Genomic DNA, 14,568 nt, shown 5'->3' on the forward strand with positions numbered 1-14,568 from the left:
TAGCTTCCTTTACCTTACTGCAGTACTGGTTTCATGTCCTCATTGTTCGTTTTTGCTTTGAAGTAGCTGTAATTCTGCTGTGATCTCCACACTTCCTGGTTGCCTGTTTCCTTATAACCATCGTACTGGGAGCTTTCTCACGGTGGTCTAAGCTGTCATTACTGTGTGTCTAAAACTCCTCAGAACCAATCAGATTCATTTTAAAAACAAAACACTGCCCTGGATTTGTTTGTTTTTGTTCTGTGAGTCTTCCCGACTCACCTCTCACCCGGAACTTCATGTATGTACCTTTAAAACCGAGCGTGAAACTAGAGGCACATTATATGATAGATTAAATTCAATTTGTAATCATTTTTAAAAGGAATCAGTTAACTTTTATGTCTCTATACCCTGTAAACAGTCATTTCAGCAAAAAAATTTTTTTCCTTTAGTGACCCTTTAAAAAAAGGGGAGAATACAGCAGCAACTCAAAAATGTTATACAACATAAATTAATACAAGACAGAAAATGGAGTCGCTCTACAAGAATAAAAAATATGTCTAGTGACAAGACATGTGGGCAAATTATAAAATAAGCAAGCGCAAATAACTTGTGAAATACACAGTGAAACAAATATATAAAGAAATATAGTCCCAATAATAGCAAAATAATCTTTCATAAAAATGTCTTTGATATGTGAAGTGAAAAAAAGTCCAAAGCATGCAGCATGAACGTGTTCAATCTTCAAGGTGTTTGATTGACAAACGGCTGTGACAGATGGATAGAGTAAAGAATCACCACCAATGCAAAACACTTTTTATTTTCTATTGTAAAATATCAAGAATATTCTGAGCCAATCAGAGTGCTCCTTCCGCATTTGCCGAATATTCGCAATTATTTTGTATTGTAAAATATCAAGAATATTCTGAGCCAATCAGAGTGCTCCTTCCGCATTTGCCGAATATTCGCAATTATTTTGTATTGTAAAATATCAAGAATATTCTGAGCCAATCAGAGTGCTCCTTCCGCATTTGCCGAATATTCGCAATTATTTTGTATTGTAAAATATCAAGAATATTCTGAGCCAATCAGAGTGCTCCTTCCGCATTTGCCGAATATTCGCAATTATTTTGTATTGTAAAATATCAAGAATATTCTGAGCCAATCAGAGTGCTCCTTCCGCATTTGCCGAATATTCGCAATTATTTTGTATTGTAAAATATCAAGAATATTCTGAGCCAATCAGAGTGCTCCTTCCGCATTTGCCGAATATTCGCAATTATTTTGTATTGTAAAATATCAAGAATATTCTGAGCCAATCAGAGTGCTCCTTCCGCATTTGCCGAATATTCGCAATTATTTTGTATTGTAAAATATCAAGAATATTCTGAGCCAATCAGAGTGCTCCTTCCGCATTTGCCGAATATTCGCAATTATTTTGTATTGTAAAATATCACGAATATTCTGAGCCAATCAGAGTGCTCCTACCGCAGTTATCGAAAATTCGCAATTATTTTCGCATTTGCAATAGCGAAAATCATTTCATTTCGATAAAATATCACAAATATTCGAATTTAGCGAATATATCTCGAATATTCGACTATATATTCGAGATATATCGCGAAATCGAATATGGCGTATTCTGCTCAACACTAGTGGTGGACCATCTGACCAAAATGGCACACTTTGTTCCTTTACAAGGCACCCCTTCTGCCACCGAGACGTGAAATCGTGAAATTACATGGGATCCCTGACAACATTGTCTCTGACCGAGGGGTGCAGTTTACCTCCAGATTTTGGAGGTCCCTGTGTGAAGCAATAAACATTGAACTCCGTCTGTCCACTGCTTACCACCCCCAGACTAATGGACATACAGAGAGAACCAATCAAACCTTGGAGCAGTACCTGCGGTGCTTTTCCCCCTTCTCTCAGGATGACTGGTCTTCCCTTCTCCCACTGGCGGAGTTTGCTTACAACAACTCTATTCACTCTGCTACCAAGCAATCACCCTTGTTCGCCAATTATGGCTATCATCCCTCCTTTTTGCCTGAACTGCCTGTTGAGTCTTCCGTACCTGCTGTACAAGACAGACTAGACTTTTTCAGCACTAAAAACAAATTACTCCAGGATACCATCTCTAAAGCCCAAGCGAGCAACAAGAAGTTCTTTCACAAAAAGAGAGGTAACTTAAAGTGGAGGTTCCACCTATCTAACAACCTAATCTTAAACACAAGGGCACAGTTAGCCTAAAAACAGTTCGCCCATCAAAAAAAAATTAAAACGTTTGATTACCTTTCTTTCTGGTCTGTGAAGCCTGCACTTCCTGGTCTGTCTGAGTGGGGCTGGGCGTGTCTATTTCCTTTCAGCATAGCCGCTATGCTTCTTGGGAATGCAGCGTCACGCAGCGTCACAATTTCTTGCAGAGAAATCTCTACAGCATATTGTGTTATCTCGCGCTATTTCCACAAGTCACATGACTCTTGCAGCCAGTCATGTGACGAGGGCGGCTACAATAGTGCCATTTTAACTACTGGTAACATGTCGAAAACGCCATTACTTACCTGGATACCGTCGGATAAGGTGCTACATCGGATGCTGCCAAGTAGCAAGGACGCCAAATTTTATTTTAAACCGGATTACATTGAAGGGGGCGGGAGAGTCCTTTTCAGGACGCTGCGCCGTTGTCACAGTAACTGTGCAGTGTTGACGGCGCGCCCGCCGTCAACACTGCGCATGCGCGGGATAGAACGGTGAATGCTGGGAGTACAGCATTCGCCGCATCCCGGAAGACACGGACATAGGGCTTCACAATGCCAGGAGCTAAGATGGAAACGTCCATCGCTGTATTTTATAAAATCTTCTTTCTGATGAATTAAGAATGCTGGCGCCTAGATTCCTGGGACATGTGAGTACATTATTGTACATGTACTAAGCGGGAGAAAGGATTTTTTTTTTAAAAATGAATTTCGGGGGAACCACCCCTTTAAATCTTGAACCAGGGTCTGGTTGTCTACTGCAAATTTAAAGCTGAGTTGCCCCTCCAGAAAACTTGGCCCAAAGTTTCTAGGGCCTTTTTCAGTTAAAAGGAAGATTAACCCTGTGGCCTTTGAGTTAATTCTACCTAGGAACCTGAAAATTCATCCAGTATTCCACATCTCCCTACTAAAACCAACAGTGCCTAACCCATTTTCCAATCGGGATTCGGAAAACCCTCCTCCACTTCTCGTCGAAGGCAACGAGGAGTATGAAGTCGAAGCTGTTCTGGATTGCAAGACCAAGAGGGGTCAAACTCAATTCTTGATTAAATGGAAGGGTTATGGTCCGGATGAGAACTCTTGGGAACCAGCTTCCAATGTGCATGCCCCACAAAAAATTTGTGCCTTTTTCCAGCGCCATCCGGAAAAGAAACCCCTGAGGGGCATCTGGAGGCTGCCCGTAGGGAGGGGGCAATGTAAGAGAGCTATTAGAGCTGTCCCCGCGAATTCGCGGCAACGTGCACGCGCACAAATTTGCGGGAGCGCACGGGAACGCACCCGCGCGTCCCTTGGCGCCAGACGGCCTATTTAAAGGGTGCACTGACCCCAGCCTAGTGCTGACGGATCTCAGCGGTTCCGGTCCCTGTTTTCTGTGCCTGTTCCTGTGCTCCTGATTCCGGTTACTGAACCTCGGCTTCCTTGACCTTGCTTTGGACTCGCTTCACCTCTGACTCTTGGTTTCCTGATCTCGGCTTCCCACGTGACCCTGCTTCCTGCCTGATGACTTTGTTCCTTGCTGCCTGCTCGCTGCTGAACCCGGCTTCCCATGTGACCACGCTCCTGTCTCCTGTTTTGCTCCGCTCAACTTCCCGGGTACCTGCGACTTTGTCCCTGCAACCTGCTGCGACTTTGTCCCTGCAACCTGCTGCGACTTCGTCTCTGCAACCTGCTGCGACTTCCTGCTTCTCAAGATTCGCATCACCTACTGCGGGCTTCCGGAGTTACATCTGCGGGCACTCATGTCTCCCCTTGCCCTTGGTTTCCCCTGTCTCCACTTTCAGCAGGACCAGGGCCGGAGATTCAAGAGAGGCTGACCTCATCACTTCAGACTTCACCCAGGTACGTGACAGACAGGCAGCTCATGTGAGGAGCTCTGACCAATCCCCATTCGGTATTGGTAGGCCTTCCATATAAGCTGAGGTCACATGCTGCTGGGTTGGATTCTGTCGGGCTGGAGAAGTGAGAATGGAGTTTTAGGCAGCAGCTGCAGGGCGTCCCCAAACGCGGAGGAGGGCTGGAGGAGCTGCTAGGATATGTGTTTCTACCATGAACTTGGGGCCTGTAGAAGGTCAGTGTGTCTACTACAGTGGAGAACTGGAGCAAGAGGAAGATTATGGAGAGTAGTGCAAATTGCTGCGGCCTGGGATCGCAGGAATTGCAATTTGGACTGGCTGGGAGCAGTAGTCAGTTTGTTGCTATATGCTATTAAAACTGCTAGGCTGCCGGGGAGAGGTACTGTATGCCTCTGGCCTAGTAAAGCACTCAGGTAACCTCATCCAAGAGACTGTGTAGCTACTAAAATTGCTAGGCCGCCGGAAGAGGCTTAGTCACTTGCTCAGGAAACACCACTGAGGTTATTCAGAATGATCCCTTTTTGTCTTACTGGAAGTGATGAGACAGGAATCTAACCATTTGCAGCACAGGATTTGTACAAGAGGAGAGGAATATTGAGGAGTGATACTCTGAAGGAGCTAGCGCAGAAGAGGAGGAGCAATAGTCTGCAGTGGGGATATGCAGAAGAAAAGACTGTGAATGTTAGAAGTGCATAATTTTTCAGACCTAAATCTACTAATCAATTCTCCATACATGTGATGGAATTTTAATAAGTGCTATGGGCATCTCATCTCTCCCTTTACCCCAACCAAGTTGTATCCTGCAATAAACAAAACAACGCAAATGACTGCTCATTGTCTCAGAAGTGATATATAGGGGTCTGGCAGCAGGGTGATTTGGTGGATGTTTGTTACTAGTAGCAACCAAGTGCTACACACACAAATCTGTTGCTGTCCAGGAGCAGTGGCGGCTGTCTAGGGGCAGGTTTGGCATCACTGGGGGGGGGGGGGGGGGGGTGGGGGGGATGATGTCAGCAAGATCAATTTGTCCACAACCACTTTTTGCTGTGGTACGCAATACGCACCACATTACTACTCTCTGTGGGGGCACCCAAAGGTGTCCAAGGCCACTAAAGTGTTCGGGTTTGGCTTGAAGAAAAGGTGACAACTAGGGATGAGCGGAACACCTCCAGGTTCGGTTTGCAGCAGAACATACGAACAGGCAAAAAATTTGTTCGAACACTGTTAAAGTCTGAGGGACACGAACATGAAAAATCGAAAGTGTTCATTTTAAAGACTAATATGCAAGTTATTGTCATAAAAAAATATTGGGGACCCGGGTCCTACCCCAGGGGACATGTATCAATGCAAAAAAAAAGTTTTAAAAACTGATGTTTTTTCGGGAGCAGTGATTTTAACCCCTTCCATACAGGGCATTTTCACCCCCTTCCTGCCCAGACCAATTTTTAGTTTTCAGCGCTGTTGCACTTTGAGGGCCAAATTCTCAAAAACTCTGCGTAACTTAAATTTCAGCAGTTAAGTTACACTGACTTAAAATTTCTACCTAAGTGCCTGATCGTCAAAGCACTTAGGTAGAAATTACACGCTGTGTAACTTAAGTGCCGCCGTCGTAAGGCGGTCCTCCTCTCCTGGGGGCGTTTAAAATTTAAATGAGGCGCGCTCCCGCGCCGGCCGTACTGCGCATGCGTGTGACGTCATTTTCCCGACGTGCAGCGCGCGAACGTAATTAACGCCGGTCGGCTTTGAGAATTTCGACGGGACACTAAAGTTGCGACGGGTGAAAAAAAAAGACGCGCCGGGAAAACAAATAATTATAAAAAAAAATGACAGCGTCGCTCAGCATGCATTCCTGAGAGGGAGAACTCCATGCCAATTTTCAAAGAAAAAAACGGCATGGGTTCCCCCCCCAGGAGCATACCAGGCCCTTAGGTCTGGTATGGGTTGTAAGGAGACCCCCCCACGCCGAAAAATTGACGTAGGGGGTCCCCCTACAATCCATACCAGACCCGTATCCAAAGCACGCTACCCGGCCGGCCAGGAATGGGAGTGGGGACGAGCGAGCGCCCCCCCCCCCTCCTGAGCCGTGCCAGGCCGCATGCCCTCAACATGGGGGGGTTGGGTGCTCTGGGGCAGGGGGGCGCACTGCGGGCCCCCCCACCCCAGAGCACCCTGTCCCCATGTCGATGAGGACAGGACCTCTTCCCGACAACCCTTGCCATTGGTTGTCGGGGTCTGCGGGCGGAGGCTTATCGGAATCTGGGAGTCCCCTTTAATAAGGGGGCCCCCAGATACCGGCCCCCCACCCTAAGTGAATGGATATGGGGTACATCGTACCCCTATCCATTCACCTGTAGGCAAAAAGTAAAATGTAGTAAACACACAACACAAGGCTTTTTAAAATATTTTATTATTCTGCTCCGGAGGCACCCCCCTGTCTTCGTTATTAGCTCAATTACCAGGGGGGGCTTCTTCTTCCACTCTCCGGGGGTCTTCTCCGCTCTCCGGGGGGGCTTCTCAGGACTCCGGTTGGCTTCTTCCATCTTCTCCCCTCTTCCGCTCTTGACTCGGCGAACCCCGGTTCTTCTGCAGCTCTCCGGTGCCTTCTTCTTCAGCGCTGGCTGCCTGCTATGTTTGTGTGTTAGCTCGATTTCAAACAGGCAGCCGGCGCGGTCTTCTGTGACGCCAGGGTCTTCTGGTCTTCTGTTCTTCCGATGTTGCCTCGTCGCCTGTTGTCGCTGTAATGATGGAAGCGCGCCTTGCATCACATTTATATAGGCATCACCGTCCCATCATGCTCCGGCAGGTACCCACGTGGTGGGTGCACGTGGGTAGGCACCCACCACGTGGGTACCTACCGGAGCATGATGGGACGGTGATGCCTATATAAATGTGATGCAAGGCGCGCTTCCATCATTACAGCGACAACAGGCGACGAGGCAACATCGGAAGAACAGAAGACCAGAAGACCCTGGCGTCACAGAAGACCGCGCCGGCTGCCTGTTTGAAATCGAGCTAACACACAAACATAGCAGGCAGCCAGCGCTGAAGAAGAAGGCACCGGAGAGCTGCAGAAGAACCGGGGTTCGCCGAGACAAGAGCGGAAGAGGGGAGAAGATGGAAGAAGCCCCCCGGAGTCCGGAGAAGCCCCCCCGGAGAGCGGAGAAGACCCCCGGAGAGCGGAGAAGACCCCCGGAGAGTGGAAGAAGAAGCCCCCCCTGGTAATTGAGCTAATAACGAAGACAGGGGGGTGCCTCCGGAGCAGAATAATAAAATATTTTAAAAAGCCTTGTGTTGTGTGTTTACTACATTTTACTTTTTGCCTACAGGTGAATGGATAGGGGTACGATGTACCCCATATCCATTCACTTAGGGTGGGGGGCCGGTATCTGGGGGCCCCCTTATTTGAGGGGACTCCCAGATTCCGATAAGCCTCCGCCCGCATACCCCGACAACCAATGGCAAGGGTTGTCGGGAAGAGGTCCTGTCCTCATCGACATGGGGACAGGGTGCTCTGGGGTGGGGGGGCCCGCAGTGCGCCCCCCTGCCCCAGAGCACCCAACCCCCCCATGTTGAGGGCATGCGGCCTGGCACGGCTCAGGAGGGGGGGGGGGCGCTCGCTCGTCCCCACTCCCATTCCTGGCCGGCCGGGTAGCGTGCTTTGGATACGGGTCTGGTATGGATTGTAGGGGGACCCCCTACGTCAATTTTTCGGCGTGGGGGGGTCTCCTTACAACCCATACCAGACCTAAGGGCCTGGTATGCTCCTGGGGGGGAACCCATGGCGGTTTTGAATTTAAAAATTGCCGTGGAGTTCTCCCTCAGGAATGCATACCAAATGCCGTCGCTGGAATGGGCCTTTACAAGGTTTGGCTAACTTTCCACATTGTAAAACCAGCCCTAATTTTGCGCCGGCAAATTCGGAACTTAGGCAGAAATCAAAGTGCTGAAATGCTTTGAAAATCTGCTTAAGTCCTCATTTGCATACGCAAAGCTGGATTTCAATGAGAAATGCCCCCAGTGGCGGATGCGGTACTGCATCCTAAAATCTGACCGTGTAAGTGTCTTACACATGTCAGATTTTCTGCCTAACTTTGGAAAAAGCCTTTTGAGAATCGTTTCCAAAGTTAGGCACAGAGATACGCAGGCTGAACAGCAGTTAAGTCTGCGTATCTCTTTTGAGAATTTGGCCCTCAATGACAATTGCGTGGTCATGCAACACTGTACCCAAACTAAATCTTTATGTTTTTTTCCCCCCACATATAGAGCTTTCGTTTGGTGGTATTTGATCATCTCTGCGGTTTTTATTTTTTGCGCTATAAACAAAAGAACAGCGATTTTTTTTTTAAAAAAACACAATATTTTTTACTTTTTTATTTAATAAATATCACAATTTAAAAAAAACAAAAAAATGTTTTTTCCTCAGTTTAGGTCGATACGTATTCTTCTACATATTTTTGGTAAAAAAAATCGCAATAATCGTATATATTGATTGGTTTGCGCAAAAGTTATAGCGTCTACAAAATAGGTGATAGATTTATGGCATTTTTATTTTATTATTTTTTTTACTATTATTGGCGGCGATTTGCGTTTTTTTTATTGTGACCGTGACATTGCGGCGAACACATCGGACACTTTTGACACGTTTTTGGGACCATTCACATTTATACAGCGATTAGTGCTATAAATATGCATTGATTACTGTGTAAATGTGACTGGCAGGGAAGGGGCTAACCACTAGGGGGCGCTGAAGGGGTTAATATGTTACCTAAGGTGTGTTTTAACTGTAAGGGGGAGGGGACTCACAAGGGGAGGAGACCGATGTGTGTTCCTCTGTACTGGGAACACACATTGGTCTCCTCACCGCTGACAGGAGGTGGATCTGTGTGTTTTCCGTGATCACCGGCAATCGTGGGTGCCCAGCGGCAATCGCGGCTGCCGGGCACCCGCGCCGGGTCGTGAGCGGTGCCGCGGGTGCGCGCCCTAGATCGCCGGGAACGCAGGACGTCATATGACGTCCACCCGGATCGATGGAGGGTTCCTGCCGGCGTCATTTTACAATGCGCCGGTAGGGAAGGGGTTAATAATGCTTAAAGTGAAACAATAAAAGTGAAATATTCCTTTAAATTTCGTACCTGGGGGGTGTCTATAGTATGCCTGTAAAGTAGCACATGTTTCCCGTGTTTATAACAGTCCCTGCACAAAATGAAATTTCTAAAGGAAAAAAAGTAATTTAAAACTACTCACGGCTATAAAGAATTGTCACGTCCCGGCAATACAGATACAAGTCATAAAAAAAACAACATGGGTTCCCCCCCAGTCCATTACCAGGCCCTTTGGGTCTGGTATGAATATTAAGGGGAACCCCAAACCAAAAAAAAATGCTTTGGGGTCCCCCCAAATTCCATACCAGGCCCTTCAGGTCTGGTATATATATTAAGGGGAACCCTGCGCCAAATAAAAAAAAAATGGCGTGGGGTTCCCCCAAAAATCCATATCAGACCCTTTATCCGAGCACGCAACCTGGCAGGCTGCAGGAAAAGAGGGGGCGACAAAAGAGCACCCCCCCTCCTGAACCGCATGTTGATGGGGACCAGGGCCTCATCCCCACAACCCTTGCCCGGTGGTTGTGGGGGTCTGCGGGCGGGGGCTTATCAGAATCTGGAAGCCCCCTTTAACAAAGGGGACCTCCAGGTCCCGCCCCCGCCCCTATGTGAATTGATAACAGGGTACATTGTACCCCTACCATTTCACCCAAAAAAGTGAGAAAAAAAGGAAAAAAACACGCACACAAAGTTGGGACAAGTCCTTTAATAAAAAAAAAATAAAAAAATCCAGAGCCGTAATCCTTCTAAGGCCCCGTACACACGACCAAACATGTCTGCCGAAACTGGTCCGCGGGCCAGTTTCAGCAGACATGTTCGGTCGTGTGTAGGCCCGAGCGTGCAGGATTCCAGCAAACATTTCCCCTCCGGGCCTTTTCCCAGCGGGCAAATATTCCTGGACTTGTTTTAAAACAGTCCGCTGGAATCCTGCCCGCTCGGACATGTTCGGTCGTCTGTACAGACCTACCGTACATGTCCGAGCGCCCGCCATCCCTCGCATGCGTCGAATGACTTTGACGCATGCGTGGAAGCATTTCACCGGCAGGCCCGCCCACGTCGCCGCGTCATCGTCGCGGCGACGCCAAGGACACGCCCCGCGTATTGTTTACGTGCGGATTTCTGTACGATGGTTAGTACAGCCATCGTACAGAAATCCTCGGCCAGACATGTACGGTGAAAACGGTCCGGCGGACCGCTTTCATCGTACATGTTTGGTCGTCTGTACACGGCCTAAGAGTCCGACCCGCCGCTACAAACTATACCGCCTCCATAGGAGGCTCCCGGCCGAATTACACGTGACCTATCTGACAGCTCTTTTCTAACCGAGGGTGGTGTTTCCCGTGACACGTCAAAGGGGGCGGGGTCACCCGTGACACCACAGGGAAACCGATGGAAACCCCTGTTGCTTCAGAGGGGGGAAATTACACTGAAAGTGCACTTGGAAGTGCAGTCGCTGTAAATCTGAGCGGTAGATCCAGTAGTGTATTTAGGTTTTGTCCTGCCCTAGGCCTGACTAAACTCATGCACCCCCTAATTTAAATATGACCCACCCTTTTCTGTCAATGTCACACCCCTTGCTGTTTAAGACCCGCCCTGAAATCTTCAAGTGGGGACACTAGTTCTGAAGCCTGAAGGGGGGGGGCAATGAATTTCCTTAATTTGCATAGATTTCCTTTCACATCCTGTTTGGCTATGGGGCAGCAAGTGAAGTGAAATCTCTGCAATGGGACAGGGATGGTAAAAAAAAAACTGGCAGGGGCTATAACCCTCCCTTACTCTATCCAAAATGAAAAAAAAAAGTGTTGCCTATAGTTCTACTTTAAGCGCAAATTTCTGATAATTTTATGGAGAGGACTAAAAAGATATAACCATGCCAATGGTGCAACAGGAAACATATAGCACAGTGAGGAAGGTTTGTGGTCCAGGATGATAGGACAGTCAAAATTAGAAGCAGCGCCCCCCCCACAGATGTGGAATGCCGACCGCCTGCTTTCCTGGAAGCAGTGTGGCCACTTTATGGAGGCACTAGACTAACTTGCCTCTCAGCCCAGTCCGACCCATAAGACTGACACTACACCAACAGTGTAGCGCAAGGGGACTTTTCTCTTTCGTCCATGGACAGACACAGCTTCCTTATAATCTTCACTGTAGGGTTATGTTCCGTCTATCAGGAGAGGACTAGGCAGACATGTTAATAGTTAAAACATGTAATGTTTAGCAACCCCTCACACTGCACTCAGCAGCTCAGTTCTTTTCTGCCTAGTAGAGGAGAAGGACCTGGCTCCCTTTGGGCCCATGGTCCTGAAGAACTTTTATTTTTTATTTTTGATCCTGAGATCTACTATCAACTGCCGGCTGGGTGACAGGCTGGATAATATAGATCAGTGGTTCTTAACCTGGGTTCGATCGAACTCCAGGGGTTCGGTGAGTGAGTCTCGTGGGTTCAGCGGAGGTCACACAGGGCCGCCGGTACAAGGCAGGGGCGGACGGGTGCCCTGGGCGATACCATTTCGTATAGGAGGGGGGGCGCAGCCGCAGGTGAAGCTCTGCCGCGGCCGCCAGCGTGACCAGCGGCACTGTACAAATTGTGTGCTGAGTGCACTCCTGCATCTGGGACCATCACCTCCCGGCTCCCTTTCCTGTCTGCTGCAGCCTGTTTACTCTCCCTATGAAGGAGTCTCTTGGTCCCTTCCAGCGGCGTGACGTCACTCCACTCACGGCCGGAAGGGGGGGACTCAGAGCGCTGCGCAGAGAGCTATGTGTCGGCGCTGCCTGTGACGAGCTAAAGAGGCAAGGACTAGTCTCGAGGAGCCTGCCTGACTAGTGGAATTTGAACCTAGCAAACAGTGTGCTAAAAAAGACTACTGAACTTGTTTAAAAGTAAGTAGAACCTGTTAAGAGCATATAATTAAATGGCTGGATTGGGGGGGAGGGAGGAGGCTGACTGAGGTCACCAGCACTTTATTAATATAAAATGGCAGATAAAAAAAAATGTTTTTGTGTTATTTTAAATGAGCCTTCTCTGACTAGCAAAAAAAAAAAATATATATAAATTGCAGCCTCACTATGCCATCACATGCAGCCTCTGTGCCATCAATTGTCGCCACTGTGCCCATCACACGCAGCCACTGTGCCCATCACACGCAGCCACTGTGCCCATCAAACGCAGCCACTGTGCCCATCACACGCAGCCACTGTGCCCATCACACGCAAAATCATATTTTATTTTTCCAATTAAGAAGGGTTCGGTGAATGCGCATATGAAACTGGTGGGGTTCAGTACCTCCAACAAGGTTAAGAACCACTAATATAGATCCTTGTAGTCTCCCCAGTCCGCCCATCAAGCGTGAGCAGGCCTTAGCTACACGCTGGGTCGGCCACGACATGCCCTATTTGCTCCAGGGGTGGCCGGTAAGCTATATGCTCCATGGTTCACATATGACTGGGCTACTGCTGTCTAAATCAGGGCTGCCATCAGGGGGGTACAGGCAGTACACCTGTAAGGTGCCCTGAGGTCCCCAGGGGCCTGGATGGCAACCCGCTTTAAAAAAGGGGTCCAGAGGTCCCCATGGGCCCGGAGCCCCCCAGGGCCCCAGAAGGCAACCCCCCTTTTTTTAAATTTATTTTTTATTAAAAAAATATATTTTTCAATATATTTTTATTTTATTTTTTATTAAAGGGCCAATTTTTTTTTTTTTTAGAGGTCCAGAGGTCCCCAGGGGCCCAGTGGCTCCCATGGCCCCAGACGGCAACCCCCCCTTTTTTTATTTATTAAAAAAAAAAACATATATATTTTTTTAATATATTTTTATTTTATTTAAGGGCCATTTTTTTTTTTAGGGGTCCGGAGATCCCCAGGTCCCCGGATGACAACCCTCCTTTTTTTATAAAAAAAAATACCTTTTTGAATATATTTCTTTATTTCTTTTATTTTTTATTTATATATATATATATATATATATATATATATATATATAATTATTATTATTAAAGGGCCCAGAGGTCCCCAGGGCCCCGGATGGCAACCCCCCTTTTTTTTATAAACAAATTTATTTCTTTTTTATATTATTTTATTTATTTTTTTTCTTTTTATTTATTTTTTATATATATATATATATATATATATATATATATATATATATATATATATATATATATATATATATATATATTTAATTAAAGGGCCCAGAGGTCCCCAGGGCCCCATGTGGCAAATCCCCCCCCCTTTTTTTATATATAAATGTTTATTTTTTTATTTTTTTATTTTTGATTATATATATTTTTTTTATTAAAGGGCCCAGAGGTCCCCAGGGCCCTGGATGGCAACCCCCCCCCCTGTTTATTTTTTTTTATATATATATATTTTTTTATTAAAGGGCCCAGAGGTTTATTTTTATTTCTTTATTAAAGGGCCCAGAGGTCCCGGATGGCAACCCCCTTTTTTTTATTTTTTTATATATATATATATACCTACATTTATATATATATATATATTTTTATTAAAGGGCCCAGAGGTCCCCAGGGCCTTTTTTTTAAAAAGGGGGTTGCCCTTTTTAAAAAAAAATATATATATTTTTTTTATATATAGAAAAAAAGATTTCCAAAGAACTTTGGAAAAACACTGCGCTAAACTAAGTAAAAAATAAGCAAAAATGCTGCCAGTACCAAAAATTGTGGATACAAATTTAAAAACGTGTTATAATATAAAGTACAGTGCATGAATGATATTTGAATGAAAAAGTTGATAGTGACACAAATTTTTTTTTTTTATAAAATAAAAATAAGAATTGGAAATGAATTGATTAATGTCCAAGAAAACTCTAATAGGAGTTATATAAAATATGTGAAAATGCAGAAATAGTATGTGAATACCAAAACTTCAAACATAAACATATAGGGGCAGATCCACATACCTGCGCGTAAGAATCCGCCGGGCGCAGCGTATCTAAGATACACTACGCTGCGGCAACTTAATTTTTTTTTCGAATCCTCAACGAATTTGCGCCATAAGTTACGGAGGCGTAGTGTATCTTTGGCGGCGTAAGGGCGCTTAATTCAAATGGATGTAATGGGGGCATGTTTTGTGTAAATACGTTGTGACCCGGGGGGCGTGGCCTGGAGCGGCATGGAATAGGACGCTAGTCTGCAGAGCTCCGCCGGCCGTTTATCCTTATTGCCTTATCCTACAATCCCACCCGAGATTTTCCTCACTAAAACGCTCCTACAGACCCCGGATACCTCGGTAACCATGGCCCCACCGAAGACGAGCAAATCGGCTGGCCCAAAAATCGACCAGTACCTCCGTCAGGAGAAGGACCCCCCGGCGCAAGATGGCGGCACCACGAGGTCGGAAGACGCCACGACCGGCGCGGACATAGC

Source organism: Rana temporaria, chromosome 2, assembly GCF_905171775.1.
Source record: "Rana temporaria chromosome 2, aRanTem1.1, whole genome shotgun sequence".
Classification (NCBI taxonomy): Eukaryota; Metazoa; Chordata; class Amphibia; order Anura; family Ranidae; genus Rana; species Rana temporaria.